Source organism: Lethenteron reissneri, chromosome 21 (genome assembly GCF_015708825.2).
Source record: "Lethenteron reissneri isolate LAM-NWPU_2019-01 chromosome 21, ASM1570882v1, whole genome shotgun sequence".
NCBI lineage: Eukaryota > Metazoa > Chordata > Hyperoartia > Petromyzontiformes > Petromyzontidae > Lethenteron > Lethenteron reissneri.
In genome coordinates this window covers 677302-690235 of record NC_083799.1, presented here as the reverse complement: position 1 = coordinate 690235, position 12934 = coordinate 677302, and the positions used below count along the sequence as shown (strand labels likewise).

At 39.1% G+C, this 12934-nt stretch overlaps 1 protein-coding gene and 1 long non-coding RNA gene across 2 annotated transcripts in view; one reads left to right on the top strand and one right to left on the bottom strand.

Moving 5' to 3' along the window:
- LOC133344998 (inactive dipeptidyl peptidase 10-like) overlaps positions 1-12934 on the top strand; it is a 543079-nt gene that overhangs the window by 152115 nt on the left and 378030 nt on the right. The gene's annotated exons all lie outside the window — the stretch shown is intronic.
- LOC133344962 (uncharacterized) lies at positions 2171-11254 on the bottom strand. Its single transcript, XR_009755396.1, has 3 exons — positions 11045-11254; positions 4001-4052; positions 2171-2754 (listed from the first exon to the last, which is right to left on the bottom strand). It is a non-coding gene; the product is annotated as an uncharacterized LOC133344962 (long non-coding RNA).

Here is a 12934-nt window from a genome sequence, read left to right as displayed (position 1 = left end):
GTGTTTTAATGTTGTTTTATTATTCTAATTGCAGCTATACAATCCATCGCTCCCCAAAATGCTACAATGTCAGCACACTCCTCCGCATGTTTTGCATGCTGATAAACTGGCATGAGGCTGGGTGCAAGGATGGAGAGGTGTGGTGTGCTGATTATAATTCAGGTTGAGTTTGGAACGATGTTGACTGGACTGGAGGCATATATTTGCAGGGGAGAGAAGGGAGGAGGAAATGAGAGGGGGAAATTCTCGGAGAAGTAAAACCTTCTGCTTGGTCAATCAATGGGTGCCCTTAGGCGACGTTTTCCATTTCAAATTCAATTCCTTATTCACAGCTTCAAATAGAATCGATTTTCCTACCAGCATCATGACAAGCTGCATGTTGGGACTGGGTCTGAATTCCCTTTAGGACCATTGTCCAAAATCAGTTTTTGTTGTTGTTGAATTTTTGCAGTATGTTTGTGTTTGCATCATTGTGTGTGTGTGTGTCGTTGAGTATGTGTGTTATGGGAGTAGTGGCATGCTGAATATACTATGCTACAATCTTGGCCACCCAGGTTCATTTCTTGGCCATGAACACCACCAATTGGAAATTGTATCTGACATTACTCTCGGCTGTTTCGAGGTGGAAATTGACCTACATTTACTACCTATTGCAATATGTCAATATTAGCAATGGGAAGTCAAAGGTGACTAGGCATTTTTCTGACCGCACCACTCCCATGTGTGTTTCTCCAGCCTTAACAGGTACAGCACTTGTAGTCTATAAAGCTAAAGGGGGGGAGGGGATTTGTGTTTGTACTTTTACACCGGGTGTGTTTGTGTTTGCATACGTGTGCACAATCGTGTTTATCTAAATTAGATTTGGATTTGATGATGAAATTCTTATGAAAGATTCGAGACAAAAATACTATTTGTATGATATTGCTTTCAGATGGCTGTGATAGAAAAATTAATTATAATTCCATCAGCCATTGCATTTTTCATGTCAAACTTTATTAGTGTTATTATTATTACATACATTCTAGTTTGCAGTAACTCACAATATTATTGGAGTACATAGTGACTTTGAAGCATGGGTGCTTTTCTGCACGCACTTAATTTTTTATCCAAATTGAGCAGGTGTGTGCAGGTTTGGCATTTGTAAAAAAAGGCCACCTGCACTGAATGCAAGCATGCGTTTAGTGCTTAGGGACCAGTTTGGGAAATAGCAACTGACACATTTTATTATTTTTGCATGGATGGCCTTGAGCCTTCCCTTCCCTTGACATATTTGTAAAATTTAAAAAGCAATCCATTTGAAACAATGTTGTGATATATTGCGCATACAAATCTCATTTAAACATAAACATGTAAGAAAATGTATAATAATAATAAAAAAATGCGGTAAAAGGAAGATTGCTTTTTGAATGATCCAATATTTAAATGCTTTCATTTTTATTGCAGTATTCAGAAGTTTATTCACATCATTACTGTAAATATAGGTTTTATATATAAAGTAATATTATTTTAATAAACATTGTTGTATGAATGCATTTAAAAATAGAAATTACTTTGGTAGTTTGAGTATACTGTTTTATTCATGTGACATTTTTTGTGGTATTGTCTTTATACTTGTCTACATATGCCAATTAAATTCCTTCTCTCACCATAGCCTACTTGTCTTTAAATGCTGGGTCTGTATGTTTAAATTTTGAAATTATTTTGCACCGTACATAGCCAACCGTGCAAATCGGAGGTGCAGGACCTATAACCCAATCATAAATTTATTACTTGACTCTAAACCTGAAACACCAAAATCCTCACCCTCAAAATCCTACAACTCCCTCAGGCAGCATGCCCCAGTTGTAAAATAAATAAAATAAAGTGCCATTCGTTAATGAATAACTGTATTAAGTGTGATTAAATACTTTTTTCACGGAAAAAGGTGTGATCAGACAGAATGTGGAAAACTAGCTGTCATTGTACTTCATTACTGAGATTTTTGCTAAAATAAAAACATTATTGTTTAGCTAAAAGCCATGCATCCGATAGAGATAAAAAGGACGAGCATTGCAGAACACAGTTCATTGTGGTCATCATCAATTATTAAACAAAAATTTTAGCATTATAATTGAGCCCAGGTAGGCCAGACACTGTTCACAATATTTGTAGAGCTGACAATGGATTATTGTTCATTTACAGCATATTATCATGCAATCGCATTTCAGCACGTGTTAATCAGCACTATTCTTTCAGCTTCCAGCATAATGCCAGCCTGTAGATGCATGCATTCTGCAATGATATACCCACACACCGTCCAGATGCCAGTCCCCATCCAGACCCCCCACTTATGTCTGCAGCACTTGATCAACAGATCACAGAGCACACCACTCCATTTCAAGTATCAGCAATTTATAGATGGAGCACATTGATATGCAGAGACAACACAAACAAATCAACATACCCAAGACGTAATACATGCGCAGGGGATGGACATTAATGGCCAAAGAAAACTATTTAGACGTTAAAAAGTACAGCTGGTACAAGAGCATGGCAGTGCAATACGTTGGCAAACTGAGCAGGCAAGAAAGACTGAAGTGACAGCCGTCCCAAGGGTATGGCGAATCGGGGCGACTGCCTAGGGCCCCACGCCTTGGGGGGCCCCGCGCTTCGACATTACGGTTTCAGACGTAATACTTCCGGTTTAGTTTGAAGGCGTTGGGGAGCCCACACTGCGTGATTTCACCTGGGCACCGCACCCCGCTATGGACAGCCCTGGGAAGAAGCATCACATTGTCCTTATACAATGGGAAAATAAATAGAAACAATCACAGGCAGCATGACAAGGTAGCTGGGAGACTAGTGAGTAGGAATAAGTGATCATCTTGGGTATAAATATACGGTATTATAAAACTATTAAAACGTGCACTGTTTTTTTGGGAAATACTATAAGCAATTGCACCTATTCCCCTACATACCAGGAAGGGAGATTATACAGTGGAAAATATGGCGATGATTCTCATTGCCAGAGGTGGGAGCTTTGTATACTGAATGAACATTGTAATTGAAATTACACAGATAAAATGAAGTCGACAAAGTGGCCAGGTGACTTTGGGGTGGTCAGAGCACTGAGGTGGCACCACTCAGATCCTGAGTTTGAATCTGAATCTCCACCCATGACTACACTGGTTTTTCAATTGCATTGAGCTGATAGTATCATGGCAATAAACATTGAATGCACACAAAAAACTCCCATTACATAAAATTCGGTTTGCTAAATTCCGGGTTTGAGTATTTAAAATGTTGTTTTGACTGCGACGTGATGAACACCTCAATAACATTGAGATAGTGCAGCACACCTTGTTTTGGATAAGAGGTGACTTGAAGGGATCTCAGAAGTAGTTTTATATTTCATCTTCCAACATACCCTTCTCAAAGACTACTCTGCAAAAGTTCTAAATAGACATTTCTTCGGCTCATAAGCTATTCTCAACGGCACTGTTTTAAAAAACACCAGACATATCTAAGAAATGACTGCAACAGTATGCTTTGGGGATCTGGAGACCGATGAAGAATGCATGCCTTTTGCAAGGGAGATCTGATATAAATACAGGGGTTGTACATGAGAATATAACACATTGTAGATCAACATTGCAAGGAACATAGAATGAATATAAATGTTTCAAGATCAAAGTATGTTTTAGTATAAACGGGTGAATGCATTATAATTTGAATTCCTTTAGTGTCTAATTGCAGGTGAGTCTCAACACCCTGCAAAAGATACAGGACCTGTGTATCCAGGTAATACCATGACAGAGACTGAGATGTAGTTTAGACACTTCATACTCTGACATTGAGGAGGGGACATCAGGGAAGACATAGACAGCTTTATTCGGAGTTGTTATACATGACCAGACACTTATGCAACACTATATCTGATTTAAAAAAGGGGAAAACCGTGGGAATATCATCTTTGTGATCTTAATTTTTATTTGTTTTCAGAAGTGCTTCAAATTTGTACCTTGGCTGGTTTCCCCCGATCCTTGTTCACTCTGCGTGCCCTTGGTGTTATTCTGTAAAAAGAATGACAAGCCCCCACCCGCTGCCTTCCGCCCAGAGGTCGCAATCGGGTACCTGATACCTGTACCCGGCTACCCGTATCCGGCCGGGTACAGGTACGGGTACCCGTTTGCGACCCTGGTGCGGCCGGGTACGGGTACGGGTAGGCCGTGAGTCACTGGTGAGTAACCGTTTGTCACTCATTTCCCAACGTCTTGTCTCTTCTCACAATTCAAGTTCCTAGAATCAACCCACCCGCGCCTGCAACATGGCTTCATCCCAGAGGTCGCAATCGGGTACTCGTACCCGTACCCTGCCCGATACCCGGCCGGGTACGGGTAGCCGGGTATCGGGTAGTGTACGGGTACCCATTTGCGACCCTGGTGCGGCCGGGTACGGGTAAGGAATCAAAACCCGTTTGCGACCTCTGCTTCCGCCCCCTAGCCTTAAATCCACAGCAAGCACGTGGCATTTCCTTGCAACAACTGCCACTGCCACCTTCCACCTGTTCCATAATGCATTACCATAGAGTTTCCGAACACGTTTGTTTGATCTCCTTTTTTAAAACGCACACAACTGGAGTACATTTATCACAGTTCAGGTACTTCTTTAGCAATGTTTTAATTTAGGTTATTCCTCCATTATATTTATTCGACTGAATTGGCATATACTGTATATTGTTTTAAGCGCAATTCTATACGAAGTGCGGTAAAATTGTTGGAGTGGTTTGTTTTTTGTGGTATTTTTTGTAATAGTTTAAAAGATGCTCTGCTTATGTTCAGCAGCAACAACAAAAAAAACAGGCATATTTAAAACAAGATTCATCATAAATAGCATGCAGTCCCGATTAAAATTAACAAATATTAATTTAATATATCCTGCGTGCAGCTAAATTATGATAGAGTCGTGTTTTATAAGGATATAGTGCTAGCTGGCTTCTTTGATTCAGAAGGCGGTTAAAGGAGATTGTATTCTCTGCATCCTTGCTGATAAGTCATGTACCGAAGCAGTGCCACGAACTTGATTCGAAACCCGCAGAGTATAAAATGTGAATTCAGTGTAAGAAGATGTATTAATATGCAAAGGTGGGATTAAAGTAGTTTTTTTATGTTATATATAAAAATGAAATCCAAACATGAGATTATTTCAGTCAATATTGAATGTCTATAATAAAGGTTTTTGAGTTAGATCGCGTTATTTATCAATGTGTCGCAACCCTCCACCACCCGACACAGCCAATCCGTAAAAAATGTGTCACGTTGACAAAAGACAAATACTCTTTGGTTTTTTCGGTAAAGTCAGGTAGGTTAAAAAATTTTTTTTTTTAAATCACGACGTTTCGGAGGCAACACAAGCTTCCGTCTTCAGGTGGAACCGTAACAGCAAAATTACATGATACAGTAACCGTCACAGCAAAATTACTTGATAAAGTAATTTTGCTGTCGGTTCCACCTGAAGACGGAAGCTTGTGTTGCCTCCGAAACGTCGTGATTTAATTTATTTGTTTTCTTTTTTTAACCTACGTGACTATACCGAAAAAACCCAAAAGAGTATGGATCCTTGCAGTCACGAAAACGTCAAATCTAGAAAAAGACAAATAGTTCACTACTTTAACCCACCGGTGTAATTACCAGCGAAATTGCTAAAGTAGTGAACTATTTGTCTTTTGTCAACGTGACACATTTTTTACTGATTGACACATTTATAAAAAACGCGATCTAACCCAAAAACCTTTATTATTAATAATATTGGTCGCCAAAAACACATGGGGACCCATGTGTCTGAAGAAAAATGTTTTCAATCATTCCACAATTCCAGCTATATGACATTATTGATCATAACCACGGAGAAAGAATATAAAACACAATCTACACATTACACAAATAAGTATGCAAAGATGCACTCTTTAACTTACACTTAGGGACAGAAAAAGTCACACATGATTCAGGGAGTAAACACAAATCAGAGACATCATGTTGACAAGAAAAATTAATGGGCTAGAGCAGGACACATCGCTACACAGGATGATGCCGATGGATGAGATTGGTTAAGGAATGGTGACCAAAGCAGAAAACGTGTCCAAGGGTATGCCCACTGCGAAGGAGCAATAAGATGAGTTAATGTGCAGGAGATTGATGGTAAAGCACTGGACAGTGAGGCATGGTGATGGTGTGCATCGTAGCTTGTAATGTGGTTGAGACTGATCATTGCCTTACAAATGAGGTATTTACACCACTGATTCAGGACCCTCTGAAGAAAATCATCATAATAATCATCATCAGCCAGAATCTTGTGCTGATGGTTCGATTTCAATGTGAAATAGTTTTCCTTTTTCCAGATCAGTACAAGGTTCTGACAAAACTAAAATGAGGGGTGGAGGAGGTGGGTGTAATTGGAATGTTAAGGGATAGCAATGGATGGTCTGGCCAAAAGAAGTAGGGGAGTAGGGGAATGGAGCACTAAGCGAGAGGACAGGAAAGCAGAGATTGTTGGGTGAGGGAGGAGAGACCAAATCATGGGTAGGTAGAGGATTTGCAATTTCTTTGAGTGGCAGTAAGGATGATGGGACTGAAAAAAACGCGAGATATGCCAATATCTTCCTTCCAATTACCAGACTCTATTGTCTGTATTGCATCTATTTATTATCCCAGATGCAAATTGGAATTCCTAGACTAACCGCACATGGTATAACTGCAAAGGTGGGGATCATAATCTACAGATTAGCCGTTCATAATAGTACATTTATCTTACAGAATATTGCCATTTCAAATAGATCGAGGCAATAAATATTTTTGCATAACTCTACAGGATTACATGATTTGTCCTGTCAAGGATGCCCAATGTCTGATATTAACGACTCATCAAATCCTGCTGTACCCCATCGGGAGTGTCATTAGGTGTTACAGATGAGCTCCCTTATGACATCTATTGTTTTGTGCTTCACACTGTTAGGCTATTAACTACAAACCAGGTGTAAATAAATCCTGCATGAACAAGACAGGATGGCATAACGGGATAGGAGCCGATTCATTGTTTTCAGAGTGATCTGCGTTAGTGCCATATTGAGATACTTTTCTGCCAGTGGAGAGTTTGAATGGTGGTGTTTAGGATAATTTTGGTAACATGATACATTAGAATTATAATTTATCATTACGTATTTTTAAAATCTGATGATGGTGGACTTTAATGGCAAATACACTTTTTAAAAATACTAAAATACTAATAATATAATATTAGTGTTTTTCCCCTTTTTTCTGGCGACAAAACTTAAACCTTTTGCAAGGAATCATGTTTACATTAACCACAATACTTGCAGTCAGAATGCAAACAAAAAACAACACTCTGATCATTTATGCATTGTCCTTGAAACTGATTGGTCCACACCAGAGACAGCTTTCCTTAGAGCCTAGTCTAATAAGGTGTTCGACCAGATGACGCCAAAAGGCGCACAGTTCAAAGACAACGCACTATCAGAGTAATGAGGGCTCGGGGTAAGCATCTACATCAGGAGGCCTCCTTTGCCAGTACCAAAATATAATAATAGGGTTTTCCCCCTTTTTTCTGGCGACAAAACTAAAACCTTTTGCAAGGAATCATGTTTACATTAACCACAATACTTGCAGTCAGAATGCAAACAAAAACAACATTCTGATAATTTATGCATTGTCCTTGAAACTGATTGGTCCATTTTCTAGATCTTTTATTTCACGATAACACATTTACAAGGCGAGAGTATGACTAACACGTTTCACAAGGCTATGCCTATCTGCATCCCCGATGGTTTCCACTAGATTTATTTGAACAGTCCTTCTTAATGGTTCGCACCATGTAGATCTCAGACAGTGTTTCTTGATGGTTTCCACCAGGTAGATCTTGAACAGTTGGCCCGATGGTTTCCAAGATGTCAATCTCCAACAGTCGGCCCTGATGTCGTCCACTGGCAGTCGTCCTTCAGTGCCCTAGCCGGCGCCCCGATTGTGGGCCTCCCTCCTCCTTTTATATACCCACTCGGACATGCATTGGTAACTTCCAGCACTTTCCCCCGGTAGATTCTTCCAGCCGACTCTACCGTCTTCTACTTCCCTTCTCAAACCTTCCCTCTTACAATACCCTGCACCTGTTTCCACCCATCTCCACTGACCCTACTATAACCCTTGCCATGTATATTACCCTACACAAGTAAACGAGGAGCACATTATAATTATATGGGGTAAGACAAATGGAAAAGAGGACCATGAAAAGAAAAAGTGCATTATTGGTGTGGATTTACAAGTGAATGAAAAGGCACCTGGGCTCTTGATGATTGGAGTGAGAAATTGTTTCTTTGAGTCTCTTCACTGCAGCATATTGGATAATTTGGAACTCTGCAGAAATCAATCTGTAACAAGGCCAACCTCGCCACCCTCGCCCACGTCTTGCTCTCTATCCGTGATTTCACGGAGATGGGATTGGTAAACTAAAACAAAGCTTCCAGCGTGGCCTGGCTCTTCCCTGGCCACGCCTCCCTTTTAGAACCCACTAGCAGTTTCCAGGCACTTCCAGATGGGGCCCTCTATGACCCTTGCCCCAGTTCCTCCACTCTGCCGACACACCCGTGTATATGCTCACTGGCGTGTGTAATGTTTGTACACCGCAGTTGCCACTGCTGGTCACCAGGTGGCGCTATTACACTACACATGTTTTCACTAGCCTGTGCCATGCCCGTTTAACCCCCTATCTCCGGCCATTGCTCCAGTTTGTTTCATTGATATCATCAAGGTATTCGTAGATTTGGGAGATGTCATGAAGGTGCATTTTAGAGACCTTTCTAGGATGTGGCCAGGTGGCTAAGTGTTATAGGAAATTCATCATGCATCATTAGCAAAGGACCGTTGCGGCAAACATGTGACCTCTTGCGACAGTATTCGCATAAACTGCTATTTCTGCCATTCCAGTGTCTTGATGAATTTGTTTGATCCACGTATCATGGGGGCAACCATGGAGGTGGCGCCACTCCGGAATATTCTAGAGTTTGCGCATCAAGGCGGGCGATGTGTCCAACAAGTGACAGCCGTCTCCCTCGAACTAAGCTCTGAATCACTCGGAGACTGGTCGCAGATGCACTGGTCACATTTCTGACGAAGTTAAACCATTGGATTGCCAAGTCATCTGTGAATACTGTGGAGTCGTTTGTGATGCTCATTTACAATATCATGGTTAATAATAAGTTACTCGGCCTCGTTATTCCGTGTACTGTATTTAGACTTTTTCACAGGTGCATTATGCTTGTTAAAAAGTTTTAAATCTGGTTTTGTTGTGAACTTAATGTGTTAGATGAGTGCCAACAAGTTAACAACACGGGGACAAGTGCATTTGTTTTAAAGCTTATATTGATGCAATGGCATATCTAGCTGTGACCAATACAACATTAATGTCAATGCATCTTTGCATTCATCAATCACAAATAGAGTTGAACGTTTTAATTAGAGAACATTTGATAGTATTGACAAATAAGTTATTTGGATTGCATCCTGTCCTTTCATAAAAAAAAAAACATTTGCTTATACAAGCAATTACAAAAGGTTTATCTTTATTTTGTAATTTATTTTTTCTATCCAATAAATGTTTTAAATTGGCGTGATATAACTTATCAGACCCATGCAGATTCTGTGCTGAATGATAACACTATGTAACACAATTTTTGCTCCTGGGTAGTAAGTGTTATTTTGTAATTGCTTATGCCTAAAAAGTATAGAAAATGGCTATTATTCCCCACAAACTTTACTTTTGTGACCAGGACAGTCATATTTTGAAATTTACCTATTTTCAATGATAAAACGCGTGAATTTGTGTCTTTTCGTTCACATAAAGTGAGAAAAAAAAACATGAATCAAAATTAACGTGTATTTATACTAAAGTAATACAAAAATTACTACAAATTTTTTAGAAATTAGTAGTTTTTCGAGATTTACGATTATATTGTAAATCACTTTCACGAATCAGCCCCCAAATGTAGTCTCCCATCATGTTGTTGTTATACTGTCCTTGGTAGCAGCATTCAAAGTCCAGTATATCCTGGTGGAAGCTATCGCCTTCTCCTCCGAGTACGCTCCCATGTTCTCCTTGAATTTATCAAGATAAGCATCAAGGATATGGGCTTTGAGGGACATCCCATTGTGCTGTAGTTCTTCACCAGAGTCTCTGCTTTCTCTTTACTAGTGAGCTTCTTGGGGAATTCATTGCACTCCAGGATCTTTTTTTCTGTGGTCTGACGAAGACACCGGCTTTGACCTTTGCCTCAGACAGCTTCGGGAAGAAGTCTTGAAGGTACTTGAGGGCTGCCGACTTCTTATCTACAGCTCTGACAAATTGTTTCATAAGCAGCACCTTCCGGTGGTCCACCAGTGGCTCCCACTTGACGTTGTTCCTCCCCACAGAGAACTCGGTCTGCTGTGACTAGTCCTGCCTGTGGTAGTGCACCTTAAAATAATTATTTTATTTTTATACGTGACTTTACCGAAAGAACCAAAGAATAATTCCTGCAGTCACGAAAGCTCCAAAATTAAGTTTGTAGTGCACCTTGGTGTCCCTGCTTTCCCAAAGGCAAAGATAGCAGGGAAACTTGGTAAAACCGCCTTGGAGACCCATCAGGAATGCCACCATTTTGAAGTCCCGATGACCTCCTAGGTCCGGATACGTGATAGCAGGTGAATTCTTGCCATTCCGACGTTTGGAAGGGTCCACCATGCAGAAGTAGCAGTTTCTTGAGTGATTAGTGGGTTCCCGCCAAATTATTGGGATAGCAAACTTCATGGCTCTCTTTTCCCCTCTGTACCATACTACAAAAATACATTTATTTCACCCATGACTAATGTGTAAGAGATTCTCGCAACATTTTTCATATATGATATATTTTTTCAATGACATTGAAAATTGTAAAACAATTTTAAATAAAAAACTTTTACAATTAAAAAAATTGTAACACATTTTAAAACATTAAGTTCCGAGCAACAATTGTCCATCTTACCTTCCAGAGTTTTTTTGCATTGCTCGCAGGTGAAATGAGGTGCCCAGGGTTTGTCTTGATCCCCGACAGGCATGCTGAAATATTCTTTGTAGGCCTCACACATCTTAGCAGATGCTTCCACAGAATACTTTTTCGCTCGTCTTAATAAATTGGCCGCAGACATAGCAAAATGCGTCTGCCGGATGCTTGCAGCCTCTTGATGCCATCTCAGAAAAATGCAGATATGTATCCACTTAAGCAGCTGGAACTAAACTGAACTGGTGGGCTTAAGGTCCCTGTATTTATACTACTATTTATATTACTGGAAAGTTCTAGAATGTTCTAGAAGTTACTTCAAGTTTACTCAGCACTGAATCTATCTGGATTGTTCTGGAGAATAGGTAAATTTCAAAATATCACTATCCTAGTCACAAAAGCAAAGTTTGTGGTGAATAATAGCCATTTTATGTACTTTTGAGGCATAAGTAATTAGGAAAAAACACCTACTACACAGGAACAAAAAAAGGTTAAACACTGTAATGTAATGCGACTTGTGTCTGTGTATACACAGCAGCTATTTAATTCATTGAGGCACCAGGGAGTTTGGCTGCGCAGTGTACGTTACAGCTTTAATCAACAGAACCGAGAGTCGCCAGGGCCATGTGATTATGAAGAAAAGTGGGCAATAAAAATAAATTGGGTAAGAAAGCCATGCAATAAACATACAGAAATAGCCAACATCATAATAATTTGGTTCACGTGAAAATGCAAAGAGCAAGAATAGTGAATCTGTTAGTGCTTGGTACTCGCAAACGGGAAATTATTAGCAACCTTTTTAAGACTGTACAAGACTGCATAAAATCTTGGGCTCCATAGGAAGCCTGCAGAGTGGTAAGAGGTTCACAAAGCAAATACAAAGAAGGGGTGCAAAGTCTATACTTGAAAAGCTCTCAATGCAACGAGGTTGAAAACTCATTTTTATAGCGTACATCAGTAGGGAGCCTCTCTTCTACAATATACTCTTTCAATACCTTCGTTCATTGTCAAGAATTGTCATTCGTTAAACATTTTATAAACCCTCATGCATTCGTGTTCTTTTGCATTATAGTGTGGATAAGAATAATATTTTGTCAGCTTACTGAGTTCAAGCTATGTAACAATATATAAATTGTGAGTTCGGGGAGAGGAGTGATATGTATTTATGGTAATGTTATTATCCACACTATGAAGGGTTATATTCAAGGGGATAAAGGGAGTGGCAATAATTGTATTTAACTTTTTTTGTTATTCTACCATATTTTTTTTACTTATTGATAATTAACTCAACAATATAATAGAAGTGAAAGACAATTCACAGTATTACCAACCATACAGAGAGAAATTCAAATGTAAAACGTTTAGATAATTTTAAGTGTTTTTTTTCTTTGAGCAGTAGCTCAAAAATGTGTTATTTGATAGAGATTGACGAAAAAGTTACTTTTATCACAACATTTTTTTGTAATTGTATATGCAGGCAAAAATAAACTATTGGGAATTTAATATTCAGTTGGTGTGAACGCAATAAGTGGATTGGTATAAAATATTCCTAAATTATTTCTAGTTATCACAGCATATATTAATATTGATTTGTAATTTCCTTGTGAAAATAGCTAATCCAGCAAGGCACTCAATTAAGTTATTATTTGTACTGTAATTTAATCATCTTTATTATGCCCTTATGACATTTTAATAAGTTTGTATGTATACGTAACTGGATATACATTGATATTTAAACCTATAAAACAAAAACTAATTTGGAGAATTTTATTTCCAAAAAGTAGAAAATGTTGAAATATCGATATATAATTTTTCACTGCAGAGTCATTTTACCCTCTGGTACATTATAGTTAAAAACTATACAACGTTTTGGAA